Here is a 21,373-nt window from a genome sequence, read left to right on the forward strand (position 1 = left end):
ATATATATACACGTATATATATTTATATATTATATTTTACATATATTTATATTTTAAATAGTCATTCTATGTTTTAATGAAATTGATGACATGTCAGTTGTAAGATAGGAATTTCAAAGTGTCAATCTTAAAGTTTGAATACAGTACATTTTGAATAAGCTGTATTTTGAATGGGCTTTGAATGTATTTCACACTTTCTATGCTTAACCAGATGTCCTAAACTGTTGTACAGAAATGGATGTCAATCATTAATATCAAAGAGGAAAAAGCAGTGAATCAAAAACTTTGATTGGTGTTAAGACTTGCCAACCATCCAATTAAATCTCCTGAGGAGCCATAGAGAGCTTTTTTAGCCAAATCTGAAGTGTACAGTGTCTGAGAGGACCTTTTCTTGTAACATTGAAACCATAAAAGCACAGCTAATAATGACAAAAACTGCCTTTTTTAACTGTCATTTTGTTTATAAAAAAAGCATCTTTCTACAGAAAACCTGTGAATCAAAGGAAAATAACTGCATCAATGAGAGGGAAAGATATCTTGTCATTTTAAGTCACTGTATCAAATATATATTGTGAAATATTTGTGCATGTTGCTTTCTCATACTGATTTCTCATAGAGAGAACAGAAAAGTATCAGGAATTAGTCATCCTTTTCATATGAAATGCAGATTTCATAATGGTACACTTTCACTTAGCAAACATCAAGATATCTCTGATTTATTAAAGTATGGCGCCCGAAGGGTGCGCCGAAAAATATGAAACATCCTGATATCTCTGATATATATGCCTTGTATATTAAAGTCATGCACCTGAAGGGTATGCTATAAATTGTCTGATATATTAAAGTAATGAGCTTGAAGAGCACGCTGAAAAATATTGAACATACAGCTATCTCTGATGTATGTATGCTTGATATGTTAAAGTTGGGCGTGCTGAAAAATATGACTGATTATTACAGTTACGCGCCCGAAGGGCGCGCCGAAAAATACAACTGAATGATGAAATTTGTGGCTGACACTAGCATTTTAGGCAATGATGAGCCTGTGTCAAAATTCAAAAACACACTGACCCCCCCCCTCCTATTTGGCATTTCAAAAACATGGTGACCCCCCTATCACCAAAGTCAAAAACAGGGTGACCCCCCATGAATCCACCGCCCCCAGGCTGAAGAAACAGACCAGTCCCTTATATATACTGAATTCGAACATTTTACAATAAATACATTGTCCATAGAGTGTATGATCAGTAAGCTTATATCAGCAATATAAGTGTGCATAGTAACACACATGTAGATTGTGTTTATAGGCTGAATACGTATATTGCTTATTTAGACATAATAAGATGTAAAATAAGAGATTGAAGTTAAAGGTATAAGGTCACATTTAATCTAAATATGCCCATGTATGGTCAAAGGGGCGTTCCTTGGTATTCAAAATGCCCATGCGAAAGCGCTGTTTTTTTCAAAAGCGGCCACCCGCTTAAAATCTGTGATTGGTTAGATTTTCTCTTTCCATGGTAACTGTGGCAAAATTGGAACAGGTGACAGCAAACCTTCAATACAAAAAGCAAAACTATTGAAAATTATCAAAATTTTATGTTAATATTGTTTGCTTAAGGGTGCGCGATCAGAAAATTTGTAAGCTTAACTATTGTTGTAGGCCTACTAGTACTTTTGAATAAGAGATTTTTAAATCTGGTATATTACAATGATCAAAAATTAAAGAAAACGTGGTCACCATGCTTGATTTTCTACAAGCCGACAATGGAAATTAATATATAAAAGCATTCATTATAAGTCATGAAAAAATGTTGGAATAAATGGAATTATTTTACCAAATTTGCCAATAAAATGTCAAGGATTAGAAGCTGTATTTGATGGAATATTTTAACCTTCTAGTATTGTGTGTACTTTTTAATTTGTTTTTCGGTAGATCATGTTTACCATGCTCAGTTCTTTCACTATATGACTATAAGTGTAGCTAGATGTAGAAATTCACAATTTGCAAGCTCTGTCGTAAAGGATTGTCATTTTGAGTGCTCTTCAGCAACGGTTTCCAATGACCCGGACAGATTTGGATTGAATTAAATCGGTTCAGACTGATAAATAAAAAAGTCAACATATGCGTTCAAAAATGAATCAATTTTAGGACTAGCCCATATGAATATGGCTCTACAAACTGCTAACAACATTTCTATAACCCGGCACCATAGGATGCTTATGTGTGCATCAAAAAGGTAGTGTCGAATTCGAAAATCTGCGAGCAGAACAGCGCAATACATGTTTACATGTATTTTATCTGCGCGTACATCCCTTATAAATATGTGGCTATGTGATGGTTGGGGAGGGGGGCTTAAAAATTATAATCATAAAGAGGGTGATTCAAAATCTTTTTAGGGTATTCAAGGGTACACTGGAGGTTTCCGACTTGTTGTAATTTACCCTATATATAATTATTCGTGAACAAATAAAAACATCAGAGATCGAGCTGCGATGCTTGAGGTACCAAAGCTTGTGTGTTCGAAACCGCCAGAGAAGTTACTGGTAATTCCCAACCTTATATAAAATTTAGCGTCTATGATACTTGGCTCATATTGGATTCGATGTGGCAGGCCAGAGTGAGTATATATTTCACATCTCCCTTCCTCGAATTCCTCCAGCTTCCTCAGTAGTATCTGTGAATGCAGCCTAACCCGATAGTGATTTGGCAAGGGGTTACATAACAAATTATATTGCAATCGATCTATGTTCTTCTTGTGAAAAGGTAAATAAGAGTAAAAAAGCGAAATATTAGTTTACTTTTTTGCAAGTAAAATCGATTTCAATGCAGGGAAGAAAGGACCGACTTCGAACTTGACAATAAATTTGGTGAACGACGTGGACGTAAATATAATGCTTTGAGGTAATTCGATCGTCAGGACAAACGCGTGCTATAGCCTTCATTACCAGGTAGGGTTCAATGACCGCAGTGTTGCCGCCAGGAAGCGCCCTTGCGACAATGTCCCCAAAACGGAACCTGTCGTCCCGCACTCTTGCGTACTGCGGTCACCTCAGGCGCACTCGTGAGTCGACTGTAATGGGTGTAGTCTACAAGTAATATCTGTTACTGACGATGAGCTTTGTTTTGCATAATTTTTTTGAGGCTTACACCTACGTGCTTTCGGAGCTAGCTATATGATTAACAGTAATTAAAACGCTGCACTTCATATCAAAATTTGACTGTAGTCCGTCTGAGCTCTGATTTGCGGCAGATATAGTATACTGCTTCAATTGCCTGAATTCAAGCATAGCGACTCGGTCCCGGTAGCTTGAATTTTGTTCAGTGAAACTAAGGTGTTACGAAATAATACAAAATTTGATTGACAACTGCTTGTCCCCAAAATATACAAACTGTCCACGAAAATAAATGGTAGTGGGACAAAGTGTCCCCTGATCTAAAATTCCTGGACGCAACACTGTTTAATAACCTAATTTGTGGTGACCAATAATCTTACATTGCTGCGGTAAACTAGATATTATCGATGCTTTCTCGACACAGTCATACCACATTGGTTATAAATTTCAAAATGTTGCATTGCCATTATTTTTAAAAAGCCGCAACCGAAATTTCAAAATTCTTTCTGGTGAATACATTCGTACAGTGTATACGTTGCTTACCAGATGAATTTTGACGGTCAACAGTCGCGGACCGTGAGAGGCGTGATTAAATTAGAGTCACTACGATATCCATTCTGGTCTTCCCAAGGGAACATCCCTCTCTATCCCTTTGAAGTTTCTGTGGATTCTGTTAAAATGCGCCAAAAAACATAATTGACTCTACAATAAGATATGCAGCGACGAAAATCTTTAGACATGTAGACAAAAAGTTATTCGACTTTCATTCATAGTCTTTCTTGATATCAGAGCCGTAAGCGTTTCAATAAATAAAAAGGGGAAAACACCGCTTTACAAAGGTTCGACCAAAAGTCCTTGAGTCATGTTTGACGCTACACTATGTGACTGTACGCACTATCATCAGAGTGCGGCAAAATTTACAACATGCATCTTTAACCGATACTGAGCTTCAACAGTAGTCACTCTTGTGCAGTGTATACTAAACTGTAATATTTTATTTCAAGAATAAGTCCCTTAAGTTGTCAAGAAATGTTTTTTAATAATGTTATGTACTTATTGTGATGAACATTGTGATTGAACCTTTGCGATTTCTGTCTTTTGTGTCACCATTGTCGTAGCCAACAGCAGCGCCAGCAAAGAAATGTCCAACAGACAGCTGAACAGACGCGTGTGGATACCAATCCATCCACAAATATATGTGGAGCCAGCCAGCTTTCGAACTATCTTTCCTTCTATTCAGGCGACTGTGATGGTGCTAGATAAAAGTCGGCATCATCTCCTTCAACACCCTCCGCCCTGACAAACACACGTAGAGGGGGGAGAAAAAGGAACGGGCACGCGCCTCAGGGAAAAAAATTGCAAAATTAATGAATGCAAAACGTCATGGTTCTTGTGTCCTTCAATGGATGAATTCCCTACAGCTCTATGTTGGGAATGAGATCATCATACTCCGGTGTTTGACGTGTTATTTGGAGTATTTTAGAAATAACTTTTATCTTGACACCGTGCTTGACGAATTGCAGAGTTCAATATCATACGGCGGACGTCCAGTTTTACTGTGAGTATAATTTTCAGCAATTATTCAATTGTACCATGGTGGAGTTTAATGTTCCAAATCTTTTTAGAACACCTGAAATGATTACTTTTTCGTAATTTTTTCTACGTTGCCCGCACCTAAAGCGTTGAAGTATTCAAGTTTGACTTCTTTCCAAGGAAGTTATGTGTGTATTCATAATAAAATTGCGTTTCTCAAATATTTGATCTAACAATATAATGTGCATTATAGAGATTAACACAATTGGAACTATTTTGTGATTATAAGATCTTGCGCATTTTGTTATAATCTATTTAAAAATCATCAATCTAACAGTGCTTTTGTGTTAGGATGCAGTCCAATTTCGTAAATTATTGATCATTGCACAATCATCAAATACATCTCCTACACATTTTACAATTTTGTCTAGCTTCTCGCACTCTCAGGAAAGGAGAACCCATTAAATGTAACTGATTTGTCAATTTTGTTCAGGTTTAAGTGAAAATACAAATTCCCTTTCCAAGGTTGATTTGTAGGCATTTGCTATTCTCACCAAATGATGTATGATAAAATTGTAAATTTTTGATGGGAAAATGGCCTTCTACCTTTTCCCGTGTCAGTTCTGCAGTGGTGTTTGTTTTTTTGGTGATTTATCTTTCAAATGATTTGGTAGATGTTAAGAAAATGTCTTGTACATGTATTCATTGCATATACAAGGAAATGAGACCTGTTAAATTTGATGAAATTACCCTTATCTTGTGAGTGTGCTAATTAATGCTGGAAAATTTTGAAAAATCACTGAAATATTTCAGTCCTTCTTTTAAAAATTAACTTTTGTTGGTAGATGCAAAGAAATTAAATCATATCATCTGTCTGTTGAAACCTTAAAATATTAACGCTAGGAACAAACAGTTGTTGTCTGGAATTTTTAGAGATGGTCAGAGATGTCTTTGAAGCTTTCAGGGACCACTCTGGGGAGACCCTAAATCTTTTAGAGACCACACTGATGTGACCTTGAAACTTTCAGAGACCACCCAGATGGGTCCTTGAAACTTTCGGGGACCACTCAGATGTGCCCCTGAATCTTTCAAGGACTATCCCCATGTGACCTTGAAACTTTCAGGGGCCACCCAGATGGGTCCTTGAAACTTTCAGGGACCACTCAGATGTGCCCCTGAATCTTTCAAGGACTATCCCGATGTGACCTCAAAACTTTCAGGGACCACCCAGATGGGTCCTTGAAACTTTCGGGGACCACCCAGATGGGTCCTTGAAACTTTCAGGGACCACTCAGATGTGCCCCTGAATCTTTCAAGGATTATCCCGATGTGACCTCAAAACTTTCAGGGACCACCCAGATGGGTCCTTGAAACTTTCGGGGACCACCCAGATGAGTCCTTGAAACTTTCAGGGACCACCTTGATATGACCTTGAATCTTTAAAGGACTATTCTGATGTGACCACCCAGCTGAGTCCTTGAACCTTTCAAGGGCTTTTGAGGTAAAAGTTTGATTTTCCCAGGGATCAATGTGTGACGGACTTTGAAACGGTAAGGAATATGCAGTTGTTACACTCGCCATCGAGAACCATTAAGAAATGACCTTAAAACAAACAGGGTCTACTTATATATATGACATCAGAGAAATATTAGAGTCAAAAAGGTCATGTAAATGGTATCCTATGGATAGTTTTATTTCCTGAGATATTAATATTCCAACAAAAAAAACTTTGAACAAACCATATCAAAGAATTTCCAGTTTGTCCTTCTACATTTAAAATGATTCTAAACAAGTTATCATTGATAATGGGTACTAACTACTTTAATTACAAGTCCGCAGACAGGATAGAGTCCTCTTCATTACTTAGGTTTTTGATGAAAATACTGCGATACAGATGGCGCTCAATGGCGGAGAATGAGTTGTGAAAAAATAAAACCAATGTAAGCCGCCACACTAATTACAAAAGGTCATTAAAATGAATCAATTAGTACTTAATCGACAGGGTGCTGCCAAACATTTTTGCATACTATCATAACACTGACAGATTATCGTCGGTACCATATTTCATAAAGTTTGATGCAGTATTTACAACACTATGAGATCAACATCTGTACCAACTTTCATCAAATTTGATGCAGTATTTGTGGATATATCACTCTAATTAGGAAAGTTAATTACATAAGCAATTACAAATTAATTAACATGACACTGATAAATATCTTTTTCACTGTTAAAGCAATGTGAGCTCAGCATCTATACCAAGTTTCATGAAATTTGATGCAGCATTTCTTGACATATCAGCCTAATTACGAAACTTAAGTAATTGACATGATACTGCTACATGACGTGAAAGAAATTGATGAGCATATGTATGGAATAGGTCAATGTCCTCGTACTAACTTTGAATGATACTGGTGGAAATATGTTAGAGTTATGGCTCTGTAAATGAAAAAATCGTGACAAAATGGCTGCCAAACAGCCATATTCAATCTTACTGTCTAAAAAATCCACATGCATACGTATAACATAAGTCAATGTCCATGTACCAGATTTGAATAAAATTGGTTGAGACTTGCCAGAGTTATGGCTCTCAACATGAACAAACCATGACAAAATGGCCATATTGGATAATATAATGGCCGACCAGTGGATAGTCATTGCTGTACAAGATGGTCTTCATTCATCGGCGTCGAAGTCCATTACGGCACTTAAAATGTCGCACACAATGTGTAATCTCGGAAGACTCCTGTCAGTGTAGACGCAGTGTCTCCCAACATTTACTGCAGCCAAAATTCCAGTTCCTGTCATGTAAATATGAGGATTTGCGTTAGTGTCCAAATTCCAAGTATTATATTACACAAGTTCGGATGATTGTCACTTGTTTATTGATGTAAAAAAAATTTTGAGCTATAGAAAAATAATTACACAAAACAAGATCTGTTGCCTTGGCTGAAGAAACCTGATGCCATGAATATTACTTAAGCCTTTGGACACTCTAAGGCACCACACAACCACTGAAATTTAAATACCAAATCCAGGAATGAGTTCTGTACAAATATAACATGGAATAGGCAATAATACATAGAAGTCATATATATATATATGTTTCATCTCACTTCTGTAGCAAGATAATAAAAGATTTTAAATACTACATTGTAATTTTTTATTGTGTTGGCTTGATACTTGTAGCTGATGTTGTAAATATTGTATTGCAGTCTAAGTAATTGAGATGAAGGGTTTTGCATGTACATATTTCAAAATTTAGAAATGCATCATATGTATTGAGACATAACTTTTCTTTTATTAGGCTGGGCCAAGTAGAACATGTGCACAAATTAAAGCTTCCAATCAAATGTGTCTTGCAGTACACATGATGTTATCATTATATGAAGTTCCTGTATGTTAGGATGTTCCTTGTTAAATGTACCCAAGGGCCTACAGTTATGATAATTAATTAACAATAAATAAAACATGTGTATTTCAAGCAAATAATTCTTTGTTCATTTTTCTTTTAACAGTGATGTTTGATTTACAAAACTCACAGTTAAGACAAACAGTAAAATCATTCATTCCTTCCAAGTCCATAATGTACTTTAAAATAGCAATAACAAATCATATTATGGTCATTCAATTTCTAACATTGCTCACAAATGTAACATTAAATCCTGCACTGTTTGCAAATGACAGTGAAAGTTTTCAAGGTACTCAGAAGTGACCGCAAAGCCAGTACAGACCACTTATTTGTGACCAGAAGTATCAAGAGCGGCTCAGGCAAGACACTGCATGCTTCTAGAGACGAAGATGAGTCCTTGGCTTTAAGGGACCACCCAGAAGAGTCCTTGGAACATTCAGGGACCACCCTGATGTGACCCTGAATCTTTCAAGGACTATCCTGGTGTGACCTTTAAACTTTCAGAGACCACCCAGATGGGTCCTTGAAACTTTCAGGGACCACTCAGATGTGCCCCTGAATCTTTCAAGGACTATCCCGATGTGACCTTGGAACTTTCAGGGACCACCCAGATGGGTCCTTGAAACTTTCAGGGACCACCCAGATGGGTCCTTGAAACTTTCAGGGACCACTCAGATGTGCCCCTGAATCTTTCAAGGACTATCCCGATGTGACCTTAAAACTTTCAGGGACCGCCCAGATGAGTCCTTGAAACTTTCATGGACCACCCAGATGGGTCCTTGAAACTTTCAGGGACCACCCAGATGTGCCCCTGAATCTTTCAAGGACTATCCCGATGTGACCTTAAAACTTTCAGGGACCGCCCAGATGAGTCCTTGAAACTTTCAGGGACCACCCAGATGGGTCCTTGAAACTTTCAGGGACCACCCAGATGAGTCCTTGAAACTTTCAGGGACCACCCAGATGGGTCCTTGAAACTTTCAGGGACCACGTGCACCCAGATGAGTCCTTGGAACTTTCAGGGACCACTCAGATGTGCCTCTGAATCTTTCAAGGACTATCCCATTGTGACCTTGGAACTTTTAGGGACCACTCAGATGGGTCCTTGAAACTTTCAGGGACCACTCAGATGTGCCCCTGAATCTTTCAAGGACTATCCCGATGCGACCTTGGAACTTTCAGGGACCACCCAGATGAGTCCTTGAAACTTTCAGGGACCACTCAGATGTGCCCCTGAATCTTTCAAGGACTATCCCGATGCGACCTTGGAACTTTCAGGGACCACCCAGATGAGTCCTTGGAACTTTCAGGGACCACCCTGAGGTGTCCCTGAATCTTTTTAAGAGACCACTTAGCTATGACTTAGATACTAAGTGACTAAGTAGATATGACCTTGAAAGTAAACAGGGATCTACTGATAGGACCCTGAATTGCCTAGAGAGGCACTTTGAAATGGTAAGGAACAATCAGATATGATCCCGAAACCTTCAACTGCATTTAGGTCCTCAAAACAATACAGCAGTCATCAAGTCTTGACCTCTAATCTTGACATTTTCAAAAATGTGTATCTATCAGATGAATTATCCTTAGAAAATTTTAAAAAACGATAAATTTACTATTTTTGAAAAGCAGATGGCTTGAAATGCTACAATTTTTTTTATACTACTTTAACATTTAGTTTGATAATTGCAATTTTGATATTTTCACTAGAAAAATTTATAATTACGAAATACTTTGAGTAAACCCTCTCTTAGAAAGCATATTCTGTGACTTTTACTGTTCATCTTATAATCACAAAATAGTTCCAATTGTGTTGATTTAAGGAGTAATTATTTGACTCATAATAAATGCATTCAATTCAATGTGCACAGATTTTAATTTTACAGTATACAGTAAGTAAGACTCACTAAATTGAAGGTGCTATATATCAGTTTTGCCAGCCCGGCCTGTCTCTTTGTCCATGCTTGATTTTATGAATTTATAGATCAATATTGTATCGCATGGAGCATGTTATTGTGCGATGTCTCGAGGACAAACTTATCTCCTAGTTTTATGCTTGTATCACTTTTTTGAAATGTCAGAATAAATGACAAAGTACATATTAAATCACAGTCATAAACAGTGTATTCAACTGATTTCTTCTGAAAATAATTGTGAAACCACTCCACTCTTTCGCTACCTGGCAGCAATATTACATTTTTCGGCAGAATAAAAACAACTAATAATGTCGATAATTATCAAATGTCAACTTGAATTCAGTTTTCCAATAGCCTGGTTGGTGATCAATTTTTACCAATTTCTTTGTGTCATTATTAGTTTGCAGGATAACAAGCTCAAGACGGCTGTGTACGTCACAGTGATTTTCGACAATAAATATATTATATATCCTGAGATTAACTCGTCATTAGCTCTGTGCATTATACACCCCCTTGAAGGATTTCAATCCTCTATTTCATCTCCGTTTCGTTTCATCCTCTTAGTTGAAATGTGGTTAGAAACAAGATACTGCCTATTAGTCCATCATTCATTTCAACATTGACACCTCCCCCCGTGATTTGTGCGGAAAGTCACAACGAACTTGGTTTCTCGCCCTTTGAGAATGTACACATACGCTATTAGTCGTCTGGAACGTAGCTACTCGGCAGTGTAATGTCAAATGAATCGCGTCACCTCTTGACTTTAAGCTTAAATCTTCTTGAATACATGGTCGTCCGTTGAAGCCTGACTTTTCAGTCTGTACTTAATTAGTCAATGATTGTTGATGATTTTCAAAGTTTGTTTCTTGGTCTGGCAAAACAGAACGCCATTGCTTTGACTGTTTTAAACGGTCAGCTCTAGTTCCTAAAGCGATGTCATGGCGGGGTAAAAACCTTAAAGAGATACGGCCAATATAATTCCCATGTCTAAAATTTCTGAGCCCTTTACAAGACATCGTTGCAATGAACAGATTTAATCAATTATCGCGAATCGAATAGTTAACTCCGTGATACTTCCTTCGACAACATGACTCTCAATTTCGCGACTTGCTTCAGTCGTTCTAACCAGGACGACACAAATATAAAGCTACCTATTCAGAGATCGCCGTGCGCATTACAATTCGTACTGTAATTGTTGAACAATAAATGTATACATGCGGGCACACACAGCAGGGGCCGCGATATGGACACAGTGAATGAAAACCGATTAGTTTAGTACGCTACGTCAGAAAACCTATGCAGGCACCATTGGCTGTAGCGTTTGATTTTTTCTGTTTTTAAAAATACCCTGTTTTGTGACTTCCTCAATCATATCGGATACCGTATAGTATTCAACCATAGACAATAGAATGGGGACTATACTGTCTATTGTTCAACTTACCAACACACCATGTTCGAGTTGACAATTCTCAACTTTAGTCCACAGTTCAATTAATTTGTCAGCAATAACGTCACCGCAAGCGATGTGTGTAAGGCAAAGAAAATGCATCTTATTAAATCAACAACTAAATATAAAAAGATTGCAAACATTCTTCATTTTTTTGCATTTAATGTGATTGTCACACTATATCAAGTTTCATCGATAACTTTACTTCAATATGATATGGCTCGTTCTGTCCAATATTTCGAAAAATAAAATACAATTTTTAAAACCAAGCTTCATGCTCTGATTAATGTTGAGTGCTGAAATGATAATCAGAATCATTTAAACACTTTTCATATAGGACAGTATGTTTTGTATGTACAGATATTGCATAGAAATCGTATTGTATCACAATTGTAGAAGACCTTTCTGTTATTTACATACAAAACAAATGATAACTTCGTCGTCTAATAATAATCAAAACCCTATTTCGGCGTTTGACTTCTTATATACCAACGATAATTGTGAGTGTATGATGCAAAATGCATATCTCTCCCCCCGGGTCGTACGGCGTACGGGCCCTCGCATGCCCGAGCCCTTCCGCCGGAAGACCTTGGGCCGCAAAAACCGTATCATTGCCGTAAAGATTAATTTTATGGTTGCTAGGTCCATGTTACGTTGAAGGATTTCTCTTGCTTATTCCAATCCCACATGCTCACTGACCTCCTATACGGGTCTACAGCTACATGTATGTCACACATAAAAAAGAATGGCACTTTGTATTTGCAATATATATGCTATACGCTCAAAATTAGCTGGATCCACATCAATAACGAATCGCATGTGGGTAATTAATTTTTCCTTGCAAAACCATAATGATGGTGGTACCTCACTTCGTGTTCTGTGAGATTTTGCACATGACATGAGGGGTTGGCTTTGTCCTGTGAAGCGCACGTTCACATTTTTTTTATGACGCAGTAGAATTTACTTGAGCCAGCAGGCCAGCACCAGCGACAAGATGTCAATGTACACTCCAACTTATCTTACGATCGTCATCATGGTAATAGTTTTCGTTCAAGTGCGCGGTGAGTACGCATTTTGAAGTCGAGAATTTTTGGGACTAAAAACATGGAACTGGTCAGGCAAGTAACGCTAAGGCAAAAAAAAACTGTGCTGCTATGATAATATGGTTTCAAAAATAGGGTAGGTAGGTCGGTCGGCCGAATTTTTTTCCCTAAATATTTTTATTTTTAAGTATGCATTTCAGGAGTTCAGGCCGGTCAAAAACTGGCCAAAAATTTCCAGAAAAATGTATGATATATTTTCAGCTTTTTCAACCGCTATTAGATAACGGATGATTATCTAGCAGGGTACATCAGGATTGCAAGTAACGAATGCGTGATTTTACGGTTTTTTTCTTTCTTTTTTTTACTTCCGTGTTTGTAGCTCTAAAAAGTTTAGGGTCGGGAGGTAAAATAGGGTAGGTCGGGTTATCGGAACAGCCTTTAAACATACGGAACATTCAAGCAAATTTTGAAACTACAGGTGTCCACATTACAGACATTAATTTTGTGTAAACTCTTGATTTCGCTACACAATCAAAATTTTGAAAAATCGTCAAGACAATGTAAAGCAAATAACACCCGCTGGTGTATTTTGGGTTTCGCTCATTTAGTTTTTGCTTAGTCATCACAGTAAAAATTCGACTATTAGAGAGATATTGTAGCACGCTACACCAACCAGTAGGTCAAGCAAATATACCATTAAAACATTATCTTATATTATTTTTTAATCAAACTTTCATTTTAATTGACTAGGCGAAACATAACGACCGAAACCCAAAATATATAAGCGGGTTTTAAATATTTGGTCTTTATTTGCTCAATACATTCTGTCGCGGCCTGATTTCCTCGTAGCCAAACTCAGGACTGTATTTATTATGTTAATTTACTAACAACCGTCGCCATGTCAGTGAGAATGTACACAAAGTGTAATATTAAGGTCACATAACAATATCAGAGTATACAGTTAACACGATCGGAACTAATTGGATGGTGAAGTTAGGTCATTATAACCTGCAAATGTAAGCCTTAGCTGCTTTTCTTTTTAAGTTACACACTTGTTTTTTATGAGTAATTTGTAATTTTGCAACATTCAGCCATAGGGCACCAAACACTTGTGAAAAATTAGAAAAATAAGAAGATCCAATTATTCCAATCGTGTTAGTTATAGCAGAAAACAGAAATAGGAAAATAGAAATGGTGAAATTTCAATCTTCATTTGTCTCCTATTTATAGATGATGAAAGTTTATTTTCGTGGACTTTCGTGGAGTTTGGTTAAAGTTGAATTGAAAGACTCAACTACGAATTGGACGACCTTGTGAGATCAGCGGAAATAAAGACAGCCATGACATACAAGTAGACCAAACTTTACCCATTAAAAGTTAGCTCTTGCGCTCATTAATTTGCATTACAAGAACTAAGTAAAGTTTGTTGATTGAGCTATTTCTCATAAATTCCGCGGCCGTGCAGAAATATCCAAGATGAAAGTTTATTTTCGTGGACTTTGTCCGTGGCTAATGTCGGCTAAGTGAAAATCTAACTTATCTCGAGGAGAAAAATATCGTTTTTGACGTTACTTCGAATGGTGAATTGGCTAACCGCGAGCACGTTTGGAATGACCTGTGATTCCTGAAGCTAATAATCAGGTGTTGATATTGAATTTCAGACAATCGTTTTAGAAAAATCAAATAACAAGTCGTAGACCACTTGCAAATGTACAGTGCTCCCTTTCACGAGAATGCTAGGGGGTATTGACGGCCTTGCACTATATCCTGGTACATTGCTTCATTGTAACCGTCTCGACTCGACATCGAAAGAGAGCGTAACCATTGGAGCCAGTCGTGGCGTTTGGAAACTTTCCCGCCACATATTCTAGACTATACTACTGTTTTTGGTCGACAGAGAATTTGTAGTAATTATTTTTCGCAAACGAGCATTAAATCTTGGCGAATACAAACAAACTAAAAGCAATACGTGAAAACGTTTTGCAAGTTACACTCTTCACAGAAAATTGTTACAATAGGATGCAATGTGGTCCCTGCACTATCCCGTTCAACTATCAATGCAGAAAAGGGGTAGAAAATTTAATGGGGGAAGAGTTAAATGAATTTGGGGGAAAGAAAAAGCGCTATGCATCTGCATCATCATCATTAATAATAATAATAATAATAATAATAATAATAATAATAATAATAATAATAATAATAATGATAATGATAATAATAATAATGCAATGTTTAGTTCTTTCTGAGCAGAAAAAGATACGAATTTCACTTGGCCGCCGTTAGCAACGGACCGGACTTTCTTGCGCGGACTCAGGCTTTGAACTATGATAGCCAATCAGCTTTCATTACTCATAGCCCATCACATCGAATTTTGTGATGTTGCGGTATCCCGCCAAAAACGGATACTTTTCTCACGTTGTAGATGTTATTGATTAGTACTAGTTTGGTGTTATTGAGTAACTTTTCTAGTCAATAAAGCGGTTGAACGCTGATTCAGGTGTCGATCCAGTTCTTTATACTCACCCAGAACCTACTCGCGTCATCACCTGTCCATTTTTGGTGCCGAGACCAGGACGGCCAACGCTCCAGAGCAACCCGTGTCTACACCACTCACGAGACGAGAAGAGGCCATCGGGCTTCGCTGACCAAACTCTTCAACAAAGCCGAAAATCTCATCGTCTCTTTCGACTCTGAAGCCAACAAGACGACTGACCTCGGCAATTTCATCACGCTAGACTAAGTGAGTTGATAAACTAGAAGTACGATATTCTTGCATCAGTAGATTTGAAAATAATCGAAAGCATTGACGAGAGTGCACTTGAAGGAGTCATCGAGGAGGCCGACGACTATCTCTATAACGTGTTCGACAGGCAAGTAAGATATGCAGATTTATCGACAGAAATTCAGAAACCTCATCACCAGCCAGGTCTAACAACGGAGGAGAGTTACCCGCGACTCAATCTACTTCTATGAAGACCACTAGATTACCGGAACTCCAACTACCCACCTTCTCGGGGGACATACTAAAATTGGTGAGTTTCTTTGACGCCTTCAAGTCTGCTGTCAATGACGACAAAAATCTGGGAGACGTTCAGAAATTTCAGTATTTACACGCTCAGCTTCAAGATAATGCGGTTCGGATCATCGAAGGTCTGTCTCTCTCAAGTTCAAACTACGGACATGCACTTATTTTGGATGAGCGGTATGGCCAGAAGCACAAAATCATAAGCGCCTACATGAAAGCATTCTTCGACATGTTCACTCCTACAGGAGAACTCAGTAATCTCAGAAATTTCTACGACACCTTTGAGAGCTACATTTGTAGCCTTTGATCCCTTGGGAAAAGTGAAGAATCGTACGGAGATTTACCAGTACCCATAGTCTTTTGAGAAACTTCCCGTAAATACTCGCAAACAGATTGCACGGGAACAAGGTACCTGTCGAATGGAACCTGGCCGATCTACGGAAAGCGATTCACAATGAAATCGACGCATTACAGGCCGGTACTCAACCGATGAACTCGACTGCGGTTCTTCCGATAACCCATTCATGACTGCCGCATTTCACACAAAAGTCTCTCCCGCTAAAGTCAAGAAATCCAGATAGTGTATCTATTGTAAGGGCTCTGAGAAACACGTTCAATTTGCCAAGACGGAAGAGAGCTACAATAACAGGAACTAGCGAAATGGACCTATCCTTCTCAAAACAGCCGTCGTTCCAGTCTCTACGAAACGCCAAGCACTTGACGCCACAGTGTTCTTAGACGAAGGTGCCACGCGTTCATTCGTTACGAGAACTTTCGCTACAAAACTCGGTTTGAAGATTAAAGGCACTGAAATAATTTAAATGACATCACTTGGTTACAATCAACCTCGCAAAAGATCAATCGATCTAAACACGCTTACACTAAATACGCTCTCTGGGCAGAAAAGCGATATTTCTGTGCTCACATTACCTCAGATCACCACAAGAATGACTATCTTTGTCACGTGAGCACTCATTGATGTACCCTACCTACGATAATTGAACCTAGCTCACCCCGTTTGGGATGCTACTTCGTGCGAGATATCAGTGTTGATCGGTGAGGACTGTTATTGGGATTTTGTAGAAGATCGCGTGATTCGTAGCGCAGGACCTACTTCCGTGTCCTCTAAGTTCGGATATAAACTTTCCAGTCCCATTCACTCTGGAAAAGCGACCAAAATCCAGCCACGATTTTACACATTCTCACAAACACCTGCGAAGAAGAGTCTAAACTTAAAGGTTACTGGGATCTCGAGACAATTGGTATCAAAGACGAACTACTCGCAAACAATAATATGAAAGATGACTTCGAACTGTCAGAGACACTCACTTGCGCATTGAAAATAGCAATATGTAGCATGGTCACCATGGAAACAAGACCATCTAGCCCTACCTACAAACTACAATATCGCGGAGATGCGCACGCGTTCTATGGGTGGCAAACTGACACCGGACATTCTGGAGGCTTATGACGAAATCATTTCCGACCAAAAGGCGCGGGATTTCATGGAAGAAACGACAGATGAAGAAAACGCATATCGTAGCGGCCACTATCTGCCACATCATCCAATCAAGAAAGATTTGGCTACGACGCTAATACGGACTGTTTATGACTGTACTTGCAAGCAGTCGACCAATTCTCCAAGTTTGAACGATTGCCTGCTGACGGGCCCGCCTCTATTGAACGACTTTACGAAAATTGTACTCCGATTTCGGGTAAACCGCATCGCATTATCGAGCGACATCAAAAAGCCTTTCTACACGTGCGATTGAATGAAAGTGACTGTCAGTTTACAAAGCTATCGTGGTTATCCGAACCAATGAACCTGGGAAGTCCGTTCAAAACATATTGTTTCAAGGTGATACTCTTTTGCGCCGTCAGCACCCCTTTCATCCTCAAAGCGATTGTAAAGTCCAAATTAGAATCTCGCGAACACACTCCAACTTCGACCGACCTCAAGAACAATATTTATGATAATATCCTCAGCGGAACCGACAGCGATAAAGATGTGGTCGAATACTATAACGAGTTAAACCACTTGTTTGAATCGTGCGGGTTCAATCTGCGAAGCTGGTCCTCTAACTGTGAAGACATTCGTATGCTTGCAGAAAGAGAGAATAAACTCGAACTGGACACTACCGTAAACGCGCTCGGGCTCCGTTGGTTGACCGAAACAGGTGAATTAACATACGCCAAGAAAGATCACAAACCAGTCGATAGTCTCACCCCGGAGTCTCACCACGAAATGCGAAGTCGTCAGAACTACAGCGAGCTTGTACGACCCGCTTGGCTACCCTTCTCCAGTTCATGTCAAGGCAAGGGTGTTCATATGGCCCGGGATGAACTCCTTGGTAATGAAATGTGTAAACAGTGGACACTTATAGTGCATGATCTAAGTAAAACAACAGAGCTGAAATTCAAGCGTCAGTACTTCGATTCTTCAATTCAACCTGACATTCAATACTACGACTTACACGTGTTTGCGGATGCACGGCAAGCAAGAAGGCATATGGTGCGGTCGCATACCTTTGTCATGGCAACGATCCCGCGATCGTAATTGCCAAAACTCGAGTTGCTCCTCTCAAAGAACTAACTTCTACCTCAGTCGGAGTTGATGGCTGCCTGTGTTGGCTCGAAGATGATCTAGTTCTTATGTAACTCATTTACAGATAAACTACATATGCAACAGCGTACTTAATGGTCAGACAGCGAGATAGTTTTACACTAGTTAAACAGCGACCAGAAACATCCAGTCTTTATTGCCAATCATGTTAAGGAATTCGAAGAATTTCTTGCAGCACTAAGTACTGTCCGACCAAGGAAAATCCAGCAGATTTGCTGACACGAGGGATTTCTGAGGATAACCTAGACAAACACACTGTGGTGGAATAGACCCTCTTGGTTACACCACGGCGACTGGCCAATCAGTGAACTGTTTGACAGTGCTATACACCACGTTTTGCTGTCAGCTGCAAGAGACTACGTACGTACATGTACTTCAGATCAAACAGGAGATGACAAAATTGTCAACGAACCGGAATGCGAAATGCCAGCGACTGGCATACAATTCATTGTGGACGCAAACAGATACAGCAAACTGCCAAAATTCCTTTCTGTGTCTGCCTTGGCTATAAGATTTGCCTCGAATTTGAAGAAATCAGTTGTTTGAAAAGGTGGACTCATCAGTGGAGATGAAATACAACAAGCGGAACACGTTTCTATCAAGCATATCCAAAAAGAGACTTACGGCAGACGTTCAGTGCACAATTTACTACAACAGAGAAAGAGCTGAAACTTTTCGCCGACAAAAGCCAAACACTGAGATGTAATGGAAGATTACCGAACGGGCCTATCGGCTACGAAACGAAATTCCCGATTTTATTGCTAAACAATCATCGATTCACCCATCCCTTAAATGTCGACGCACTTTCACGACTTCTTCATACTGGAGTCCAGTCAACTGTAACGAACTTAAAGCAGCGATTCTTGATCCCGAAACTACGACATACTGCAAGGACTCTTTTGAGAATATGCGTTACATGCTGTAAGATAAGTGGAATTTCGTACACATATCCTGTACAGGCACCTCTCAAACAGATCGTGTGAACATTACACGACAGTTTACGGTGACAGGAGTAGACTTTACTTGAGATTTGTACATCAAATCGCCTTACAGTAATATCACAGGGGAGCCAGGGAAAGACAAACAAACGAGCAGACGAACAAACAAACAAACAAACAAAACAAATAAATAAACAAATAGACAAACAAACATTAATAGCATACAAATACATTAATAAATAATAAACAAACATACAGACAAACAAACAGAAACAAACAAACAACAAACAATATCATAGAACGTTGAATAAATTACAGACAAATAAATAAACTAACAAATGTATACACCCGCACACATAGATATATATATAATCATATATATATACATATATATATATATATATATATATATATATATATATATATATATATATATATATATATATATATGTCGCAGTGTGTGGTTTTACGAGTGCGCAATATACTTTGATTTGATTGGTCACCAGGATATTTGTCTTATTGTGATTGGTAGTTTTATTTTCATTGAATGTGCGCTGAGTGTTTGACACGTTTTCATCTGACTGACTTTCATTAGCCAATCATTACCCTGTACATATCGCAATTGTATCTTAAACCACCAATAGAAACACACACACGTCGCAGTACTTGCACGTTTTGTGTACATCTGTATGTCTCATTTGCATTTTTATCCACCAATAGTAATACAGACATAGCAGTACTCGCACCTTTTGCCACGTTTCAGTCCGTTAAAAGCAAAAGTGCGAGGAAACGTGCTTCAGTTCAAGCTTGTAGCCAGAACGGCAACATGTAAAACTGCGTTTCTGTATATTTCAGGTTAGTAGTTATATTCTTCACAGCCAGTTATATTTTCACAACTTTAATGTACTTTTTGCAACTCAGAAATGGAATAATTCAGTTAGTTTCTGTTTAATGTTTGATGTGAAAGCGTTGTAATTAGTCTTTGTCAAAATAGTTCTTTCTGTCGGGATTATATACGTGTATTTTCTTCAGCAAACAGTGCATTTTCTAATGAAAGTGTTTGGTGTTTTGTATAGTTTCAGTTCAAGCTTGTAGCCAGAACGGCAACATGTAAAACTGCGTTTCTGTATATTTCAGCATAATAAAAGTTGGCTGTTTCAATGCCATTGCTGGAGTGCTGTGTATCCATGTAAGGGCGGAACCGTGACATATATATTATACCGAAACCAGCCCCATGGTCTGGGGGTCTTTGGGAACGATTGATTGGGCTAACGGAGACCACTATAAGAAACTCTGGGGCGTGCGTCCATAACCTACTATGAGCTGAAAACCCTGCTAATAGCTAGGCAATGCTGAACGATCGACCGATAACTTACGTCTCTGCCGACGCTAGAGACAACGTGCCGTGAACTCCAGCTCATCTACTGTATGGTCGTCCCTTGACTACGTTCCATATCTATCTGTCGACGATGACGCATTTTCCGATCCTACGTATGGCAACCGTGACGACTTGAAAAAATGCTATAACTGTCCTAACTACACATGACACGCGATTCTGGCGTCGATGGGTGTCGGATAATTTACCAGCTCTACGCGGGAGCCATAACTTGTCCGGAAAAACTGTAAATGCCACCAAGGTTGGAGACGTAGTACTTTTGCCGGACGACGTAAAGCGACGCCTAAATTGGAGTTTGACTGAAGTTGAAAGACTCAACTACGGACGCGACAACCTTGTGAGATCAGCGGAAATTAAGACAGCCATGTTACATAGAAGTAGACCCGTGAACAAACTTTACCCGTTAGAAGTTAACTCTTGCTCTCATTAATGTGCATTACAAGAACTGAGTAAAATTTGTTGATTGAGCCATTTCTCATAAATTTTGCGGTCTGGGAGAAATGTCAGAGATGAACGTTTACTTTCGTTGACTTATTGTGCGAATTTAGACTTTGAACTATGCTAGCCAATCAGCTTTCAGTATTCATAGCCAATCACATCGAATTTGAGATGTTGCAGTATCTCGCCAAAAAGGGATACTTTTCTCACGTTGTAGAAGGTACTGTTCAGTACTAGTTTAGTGTTGTTGAGTTCTAGTCAATAAAACAGTTGAACGTTGATTTGGGTGTCGATCCAGTTATTTATATTGACCCAAAACCTGCTCACATCCCCACCCCGTACACTGTTTAGTGATGCAAAGATACACACGTCTATTATTTCTGTTCCGCAATGTGATTCATGTGAATGATTTAGGATGCAGCAATGAACGCTTTACACTTCGATGCTCGAAAGCAGTGAGTGAGAAAGCGCCGCACCATTTGGTGAAACTT

Source organism: Ptychodera flava, chromosome 20, assembly GCF_041260155.1.
Source record: "Ptychodera flava strain L36383 chromosome 20, AS_Pfla_20210202, whole genome shotgun sequence".
Classification (NCBI taxonomy): domain Eukaryota; kingdom Metazoa; phylum Hemichordata; class Enteropneusta; family Ptychoderidae; genus Ptychodera; species Ptychodera flava.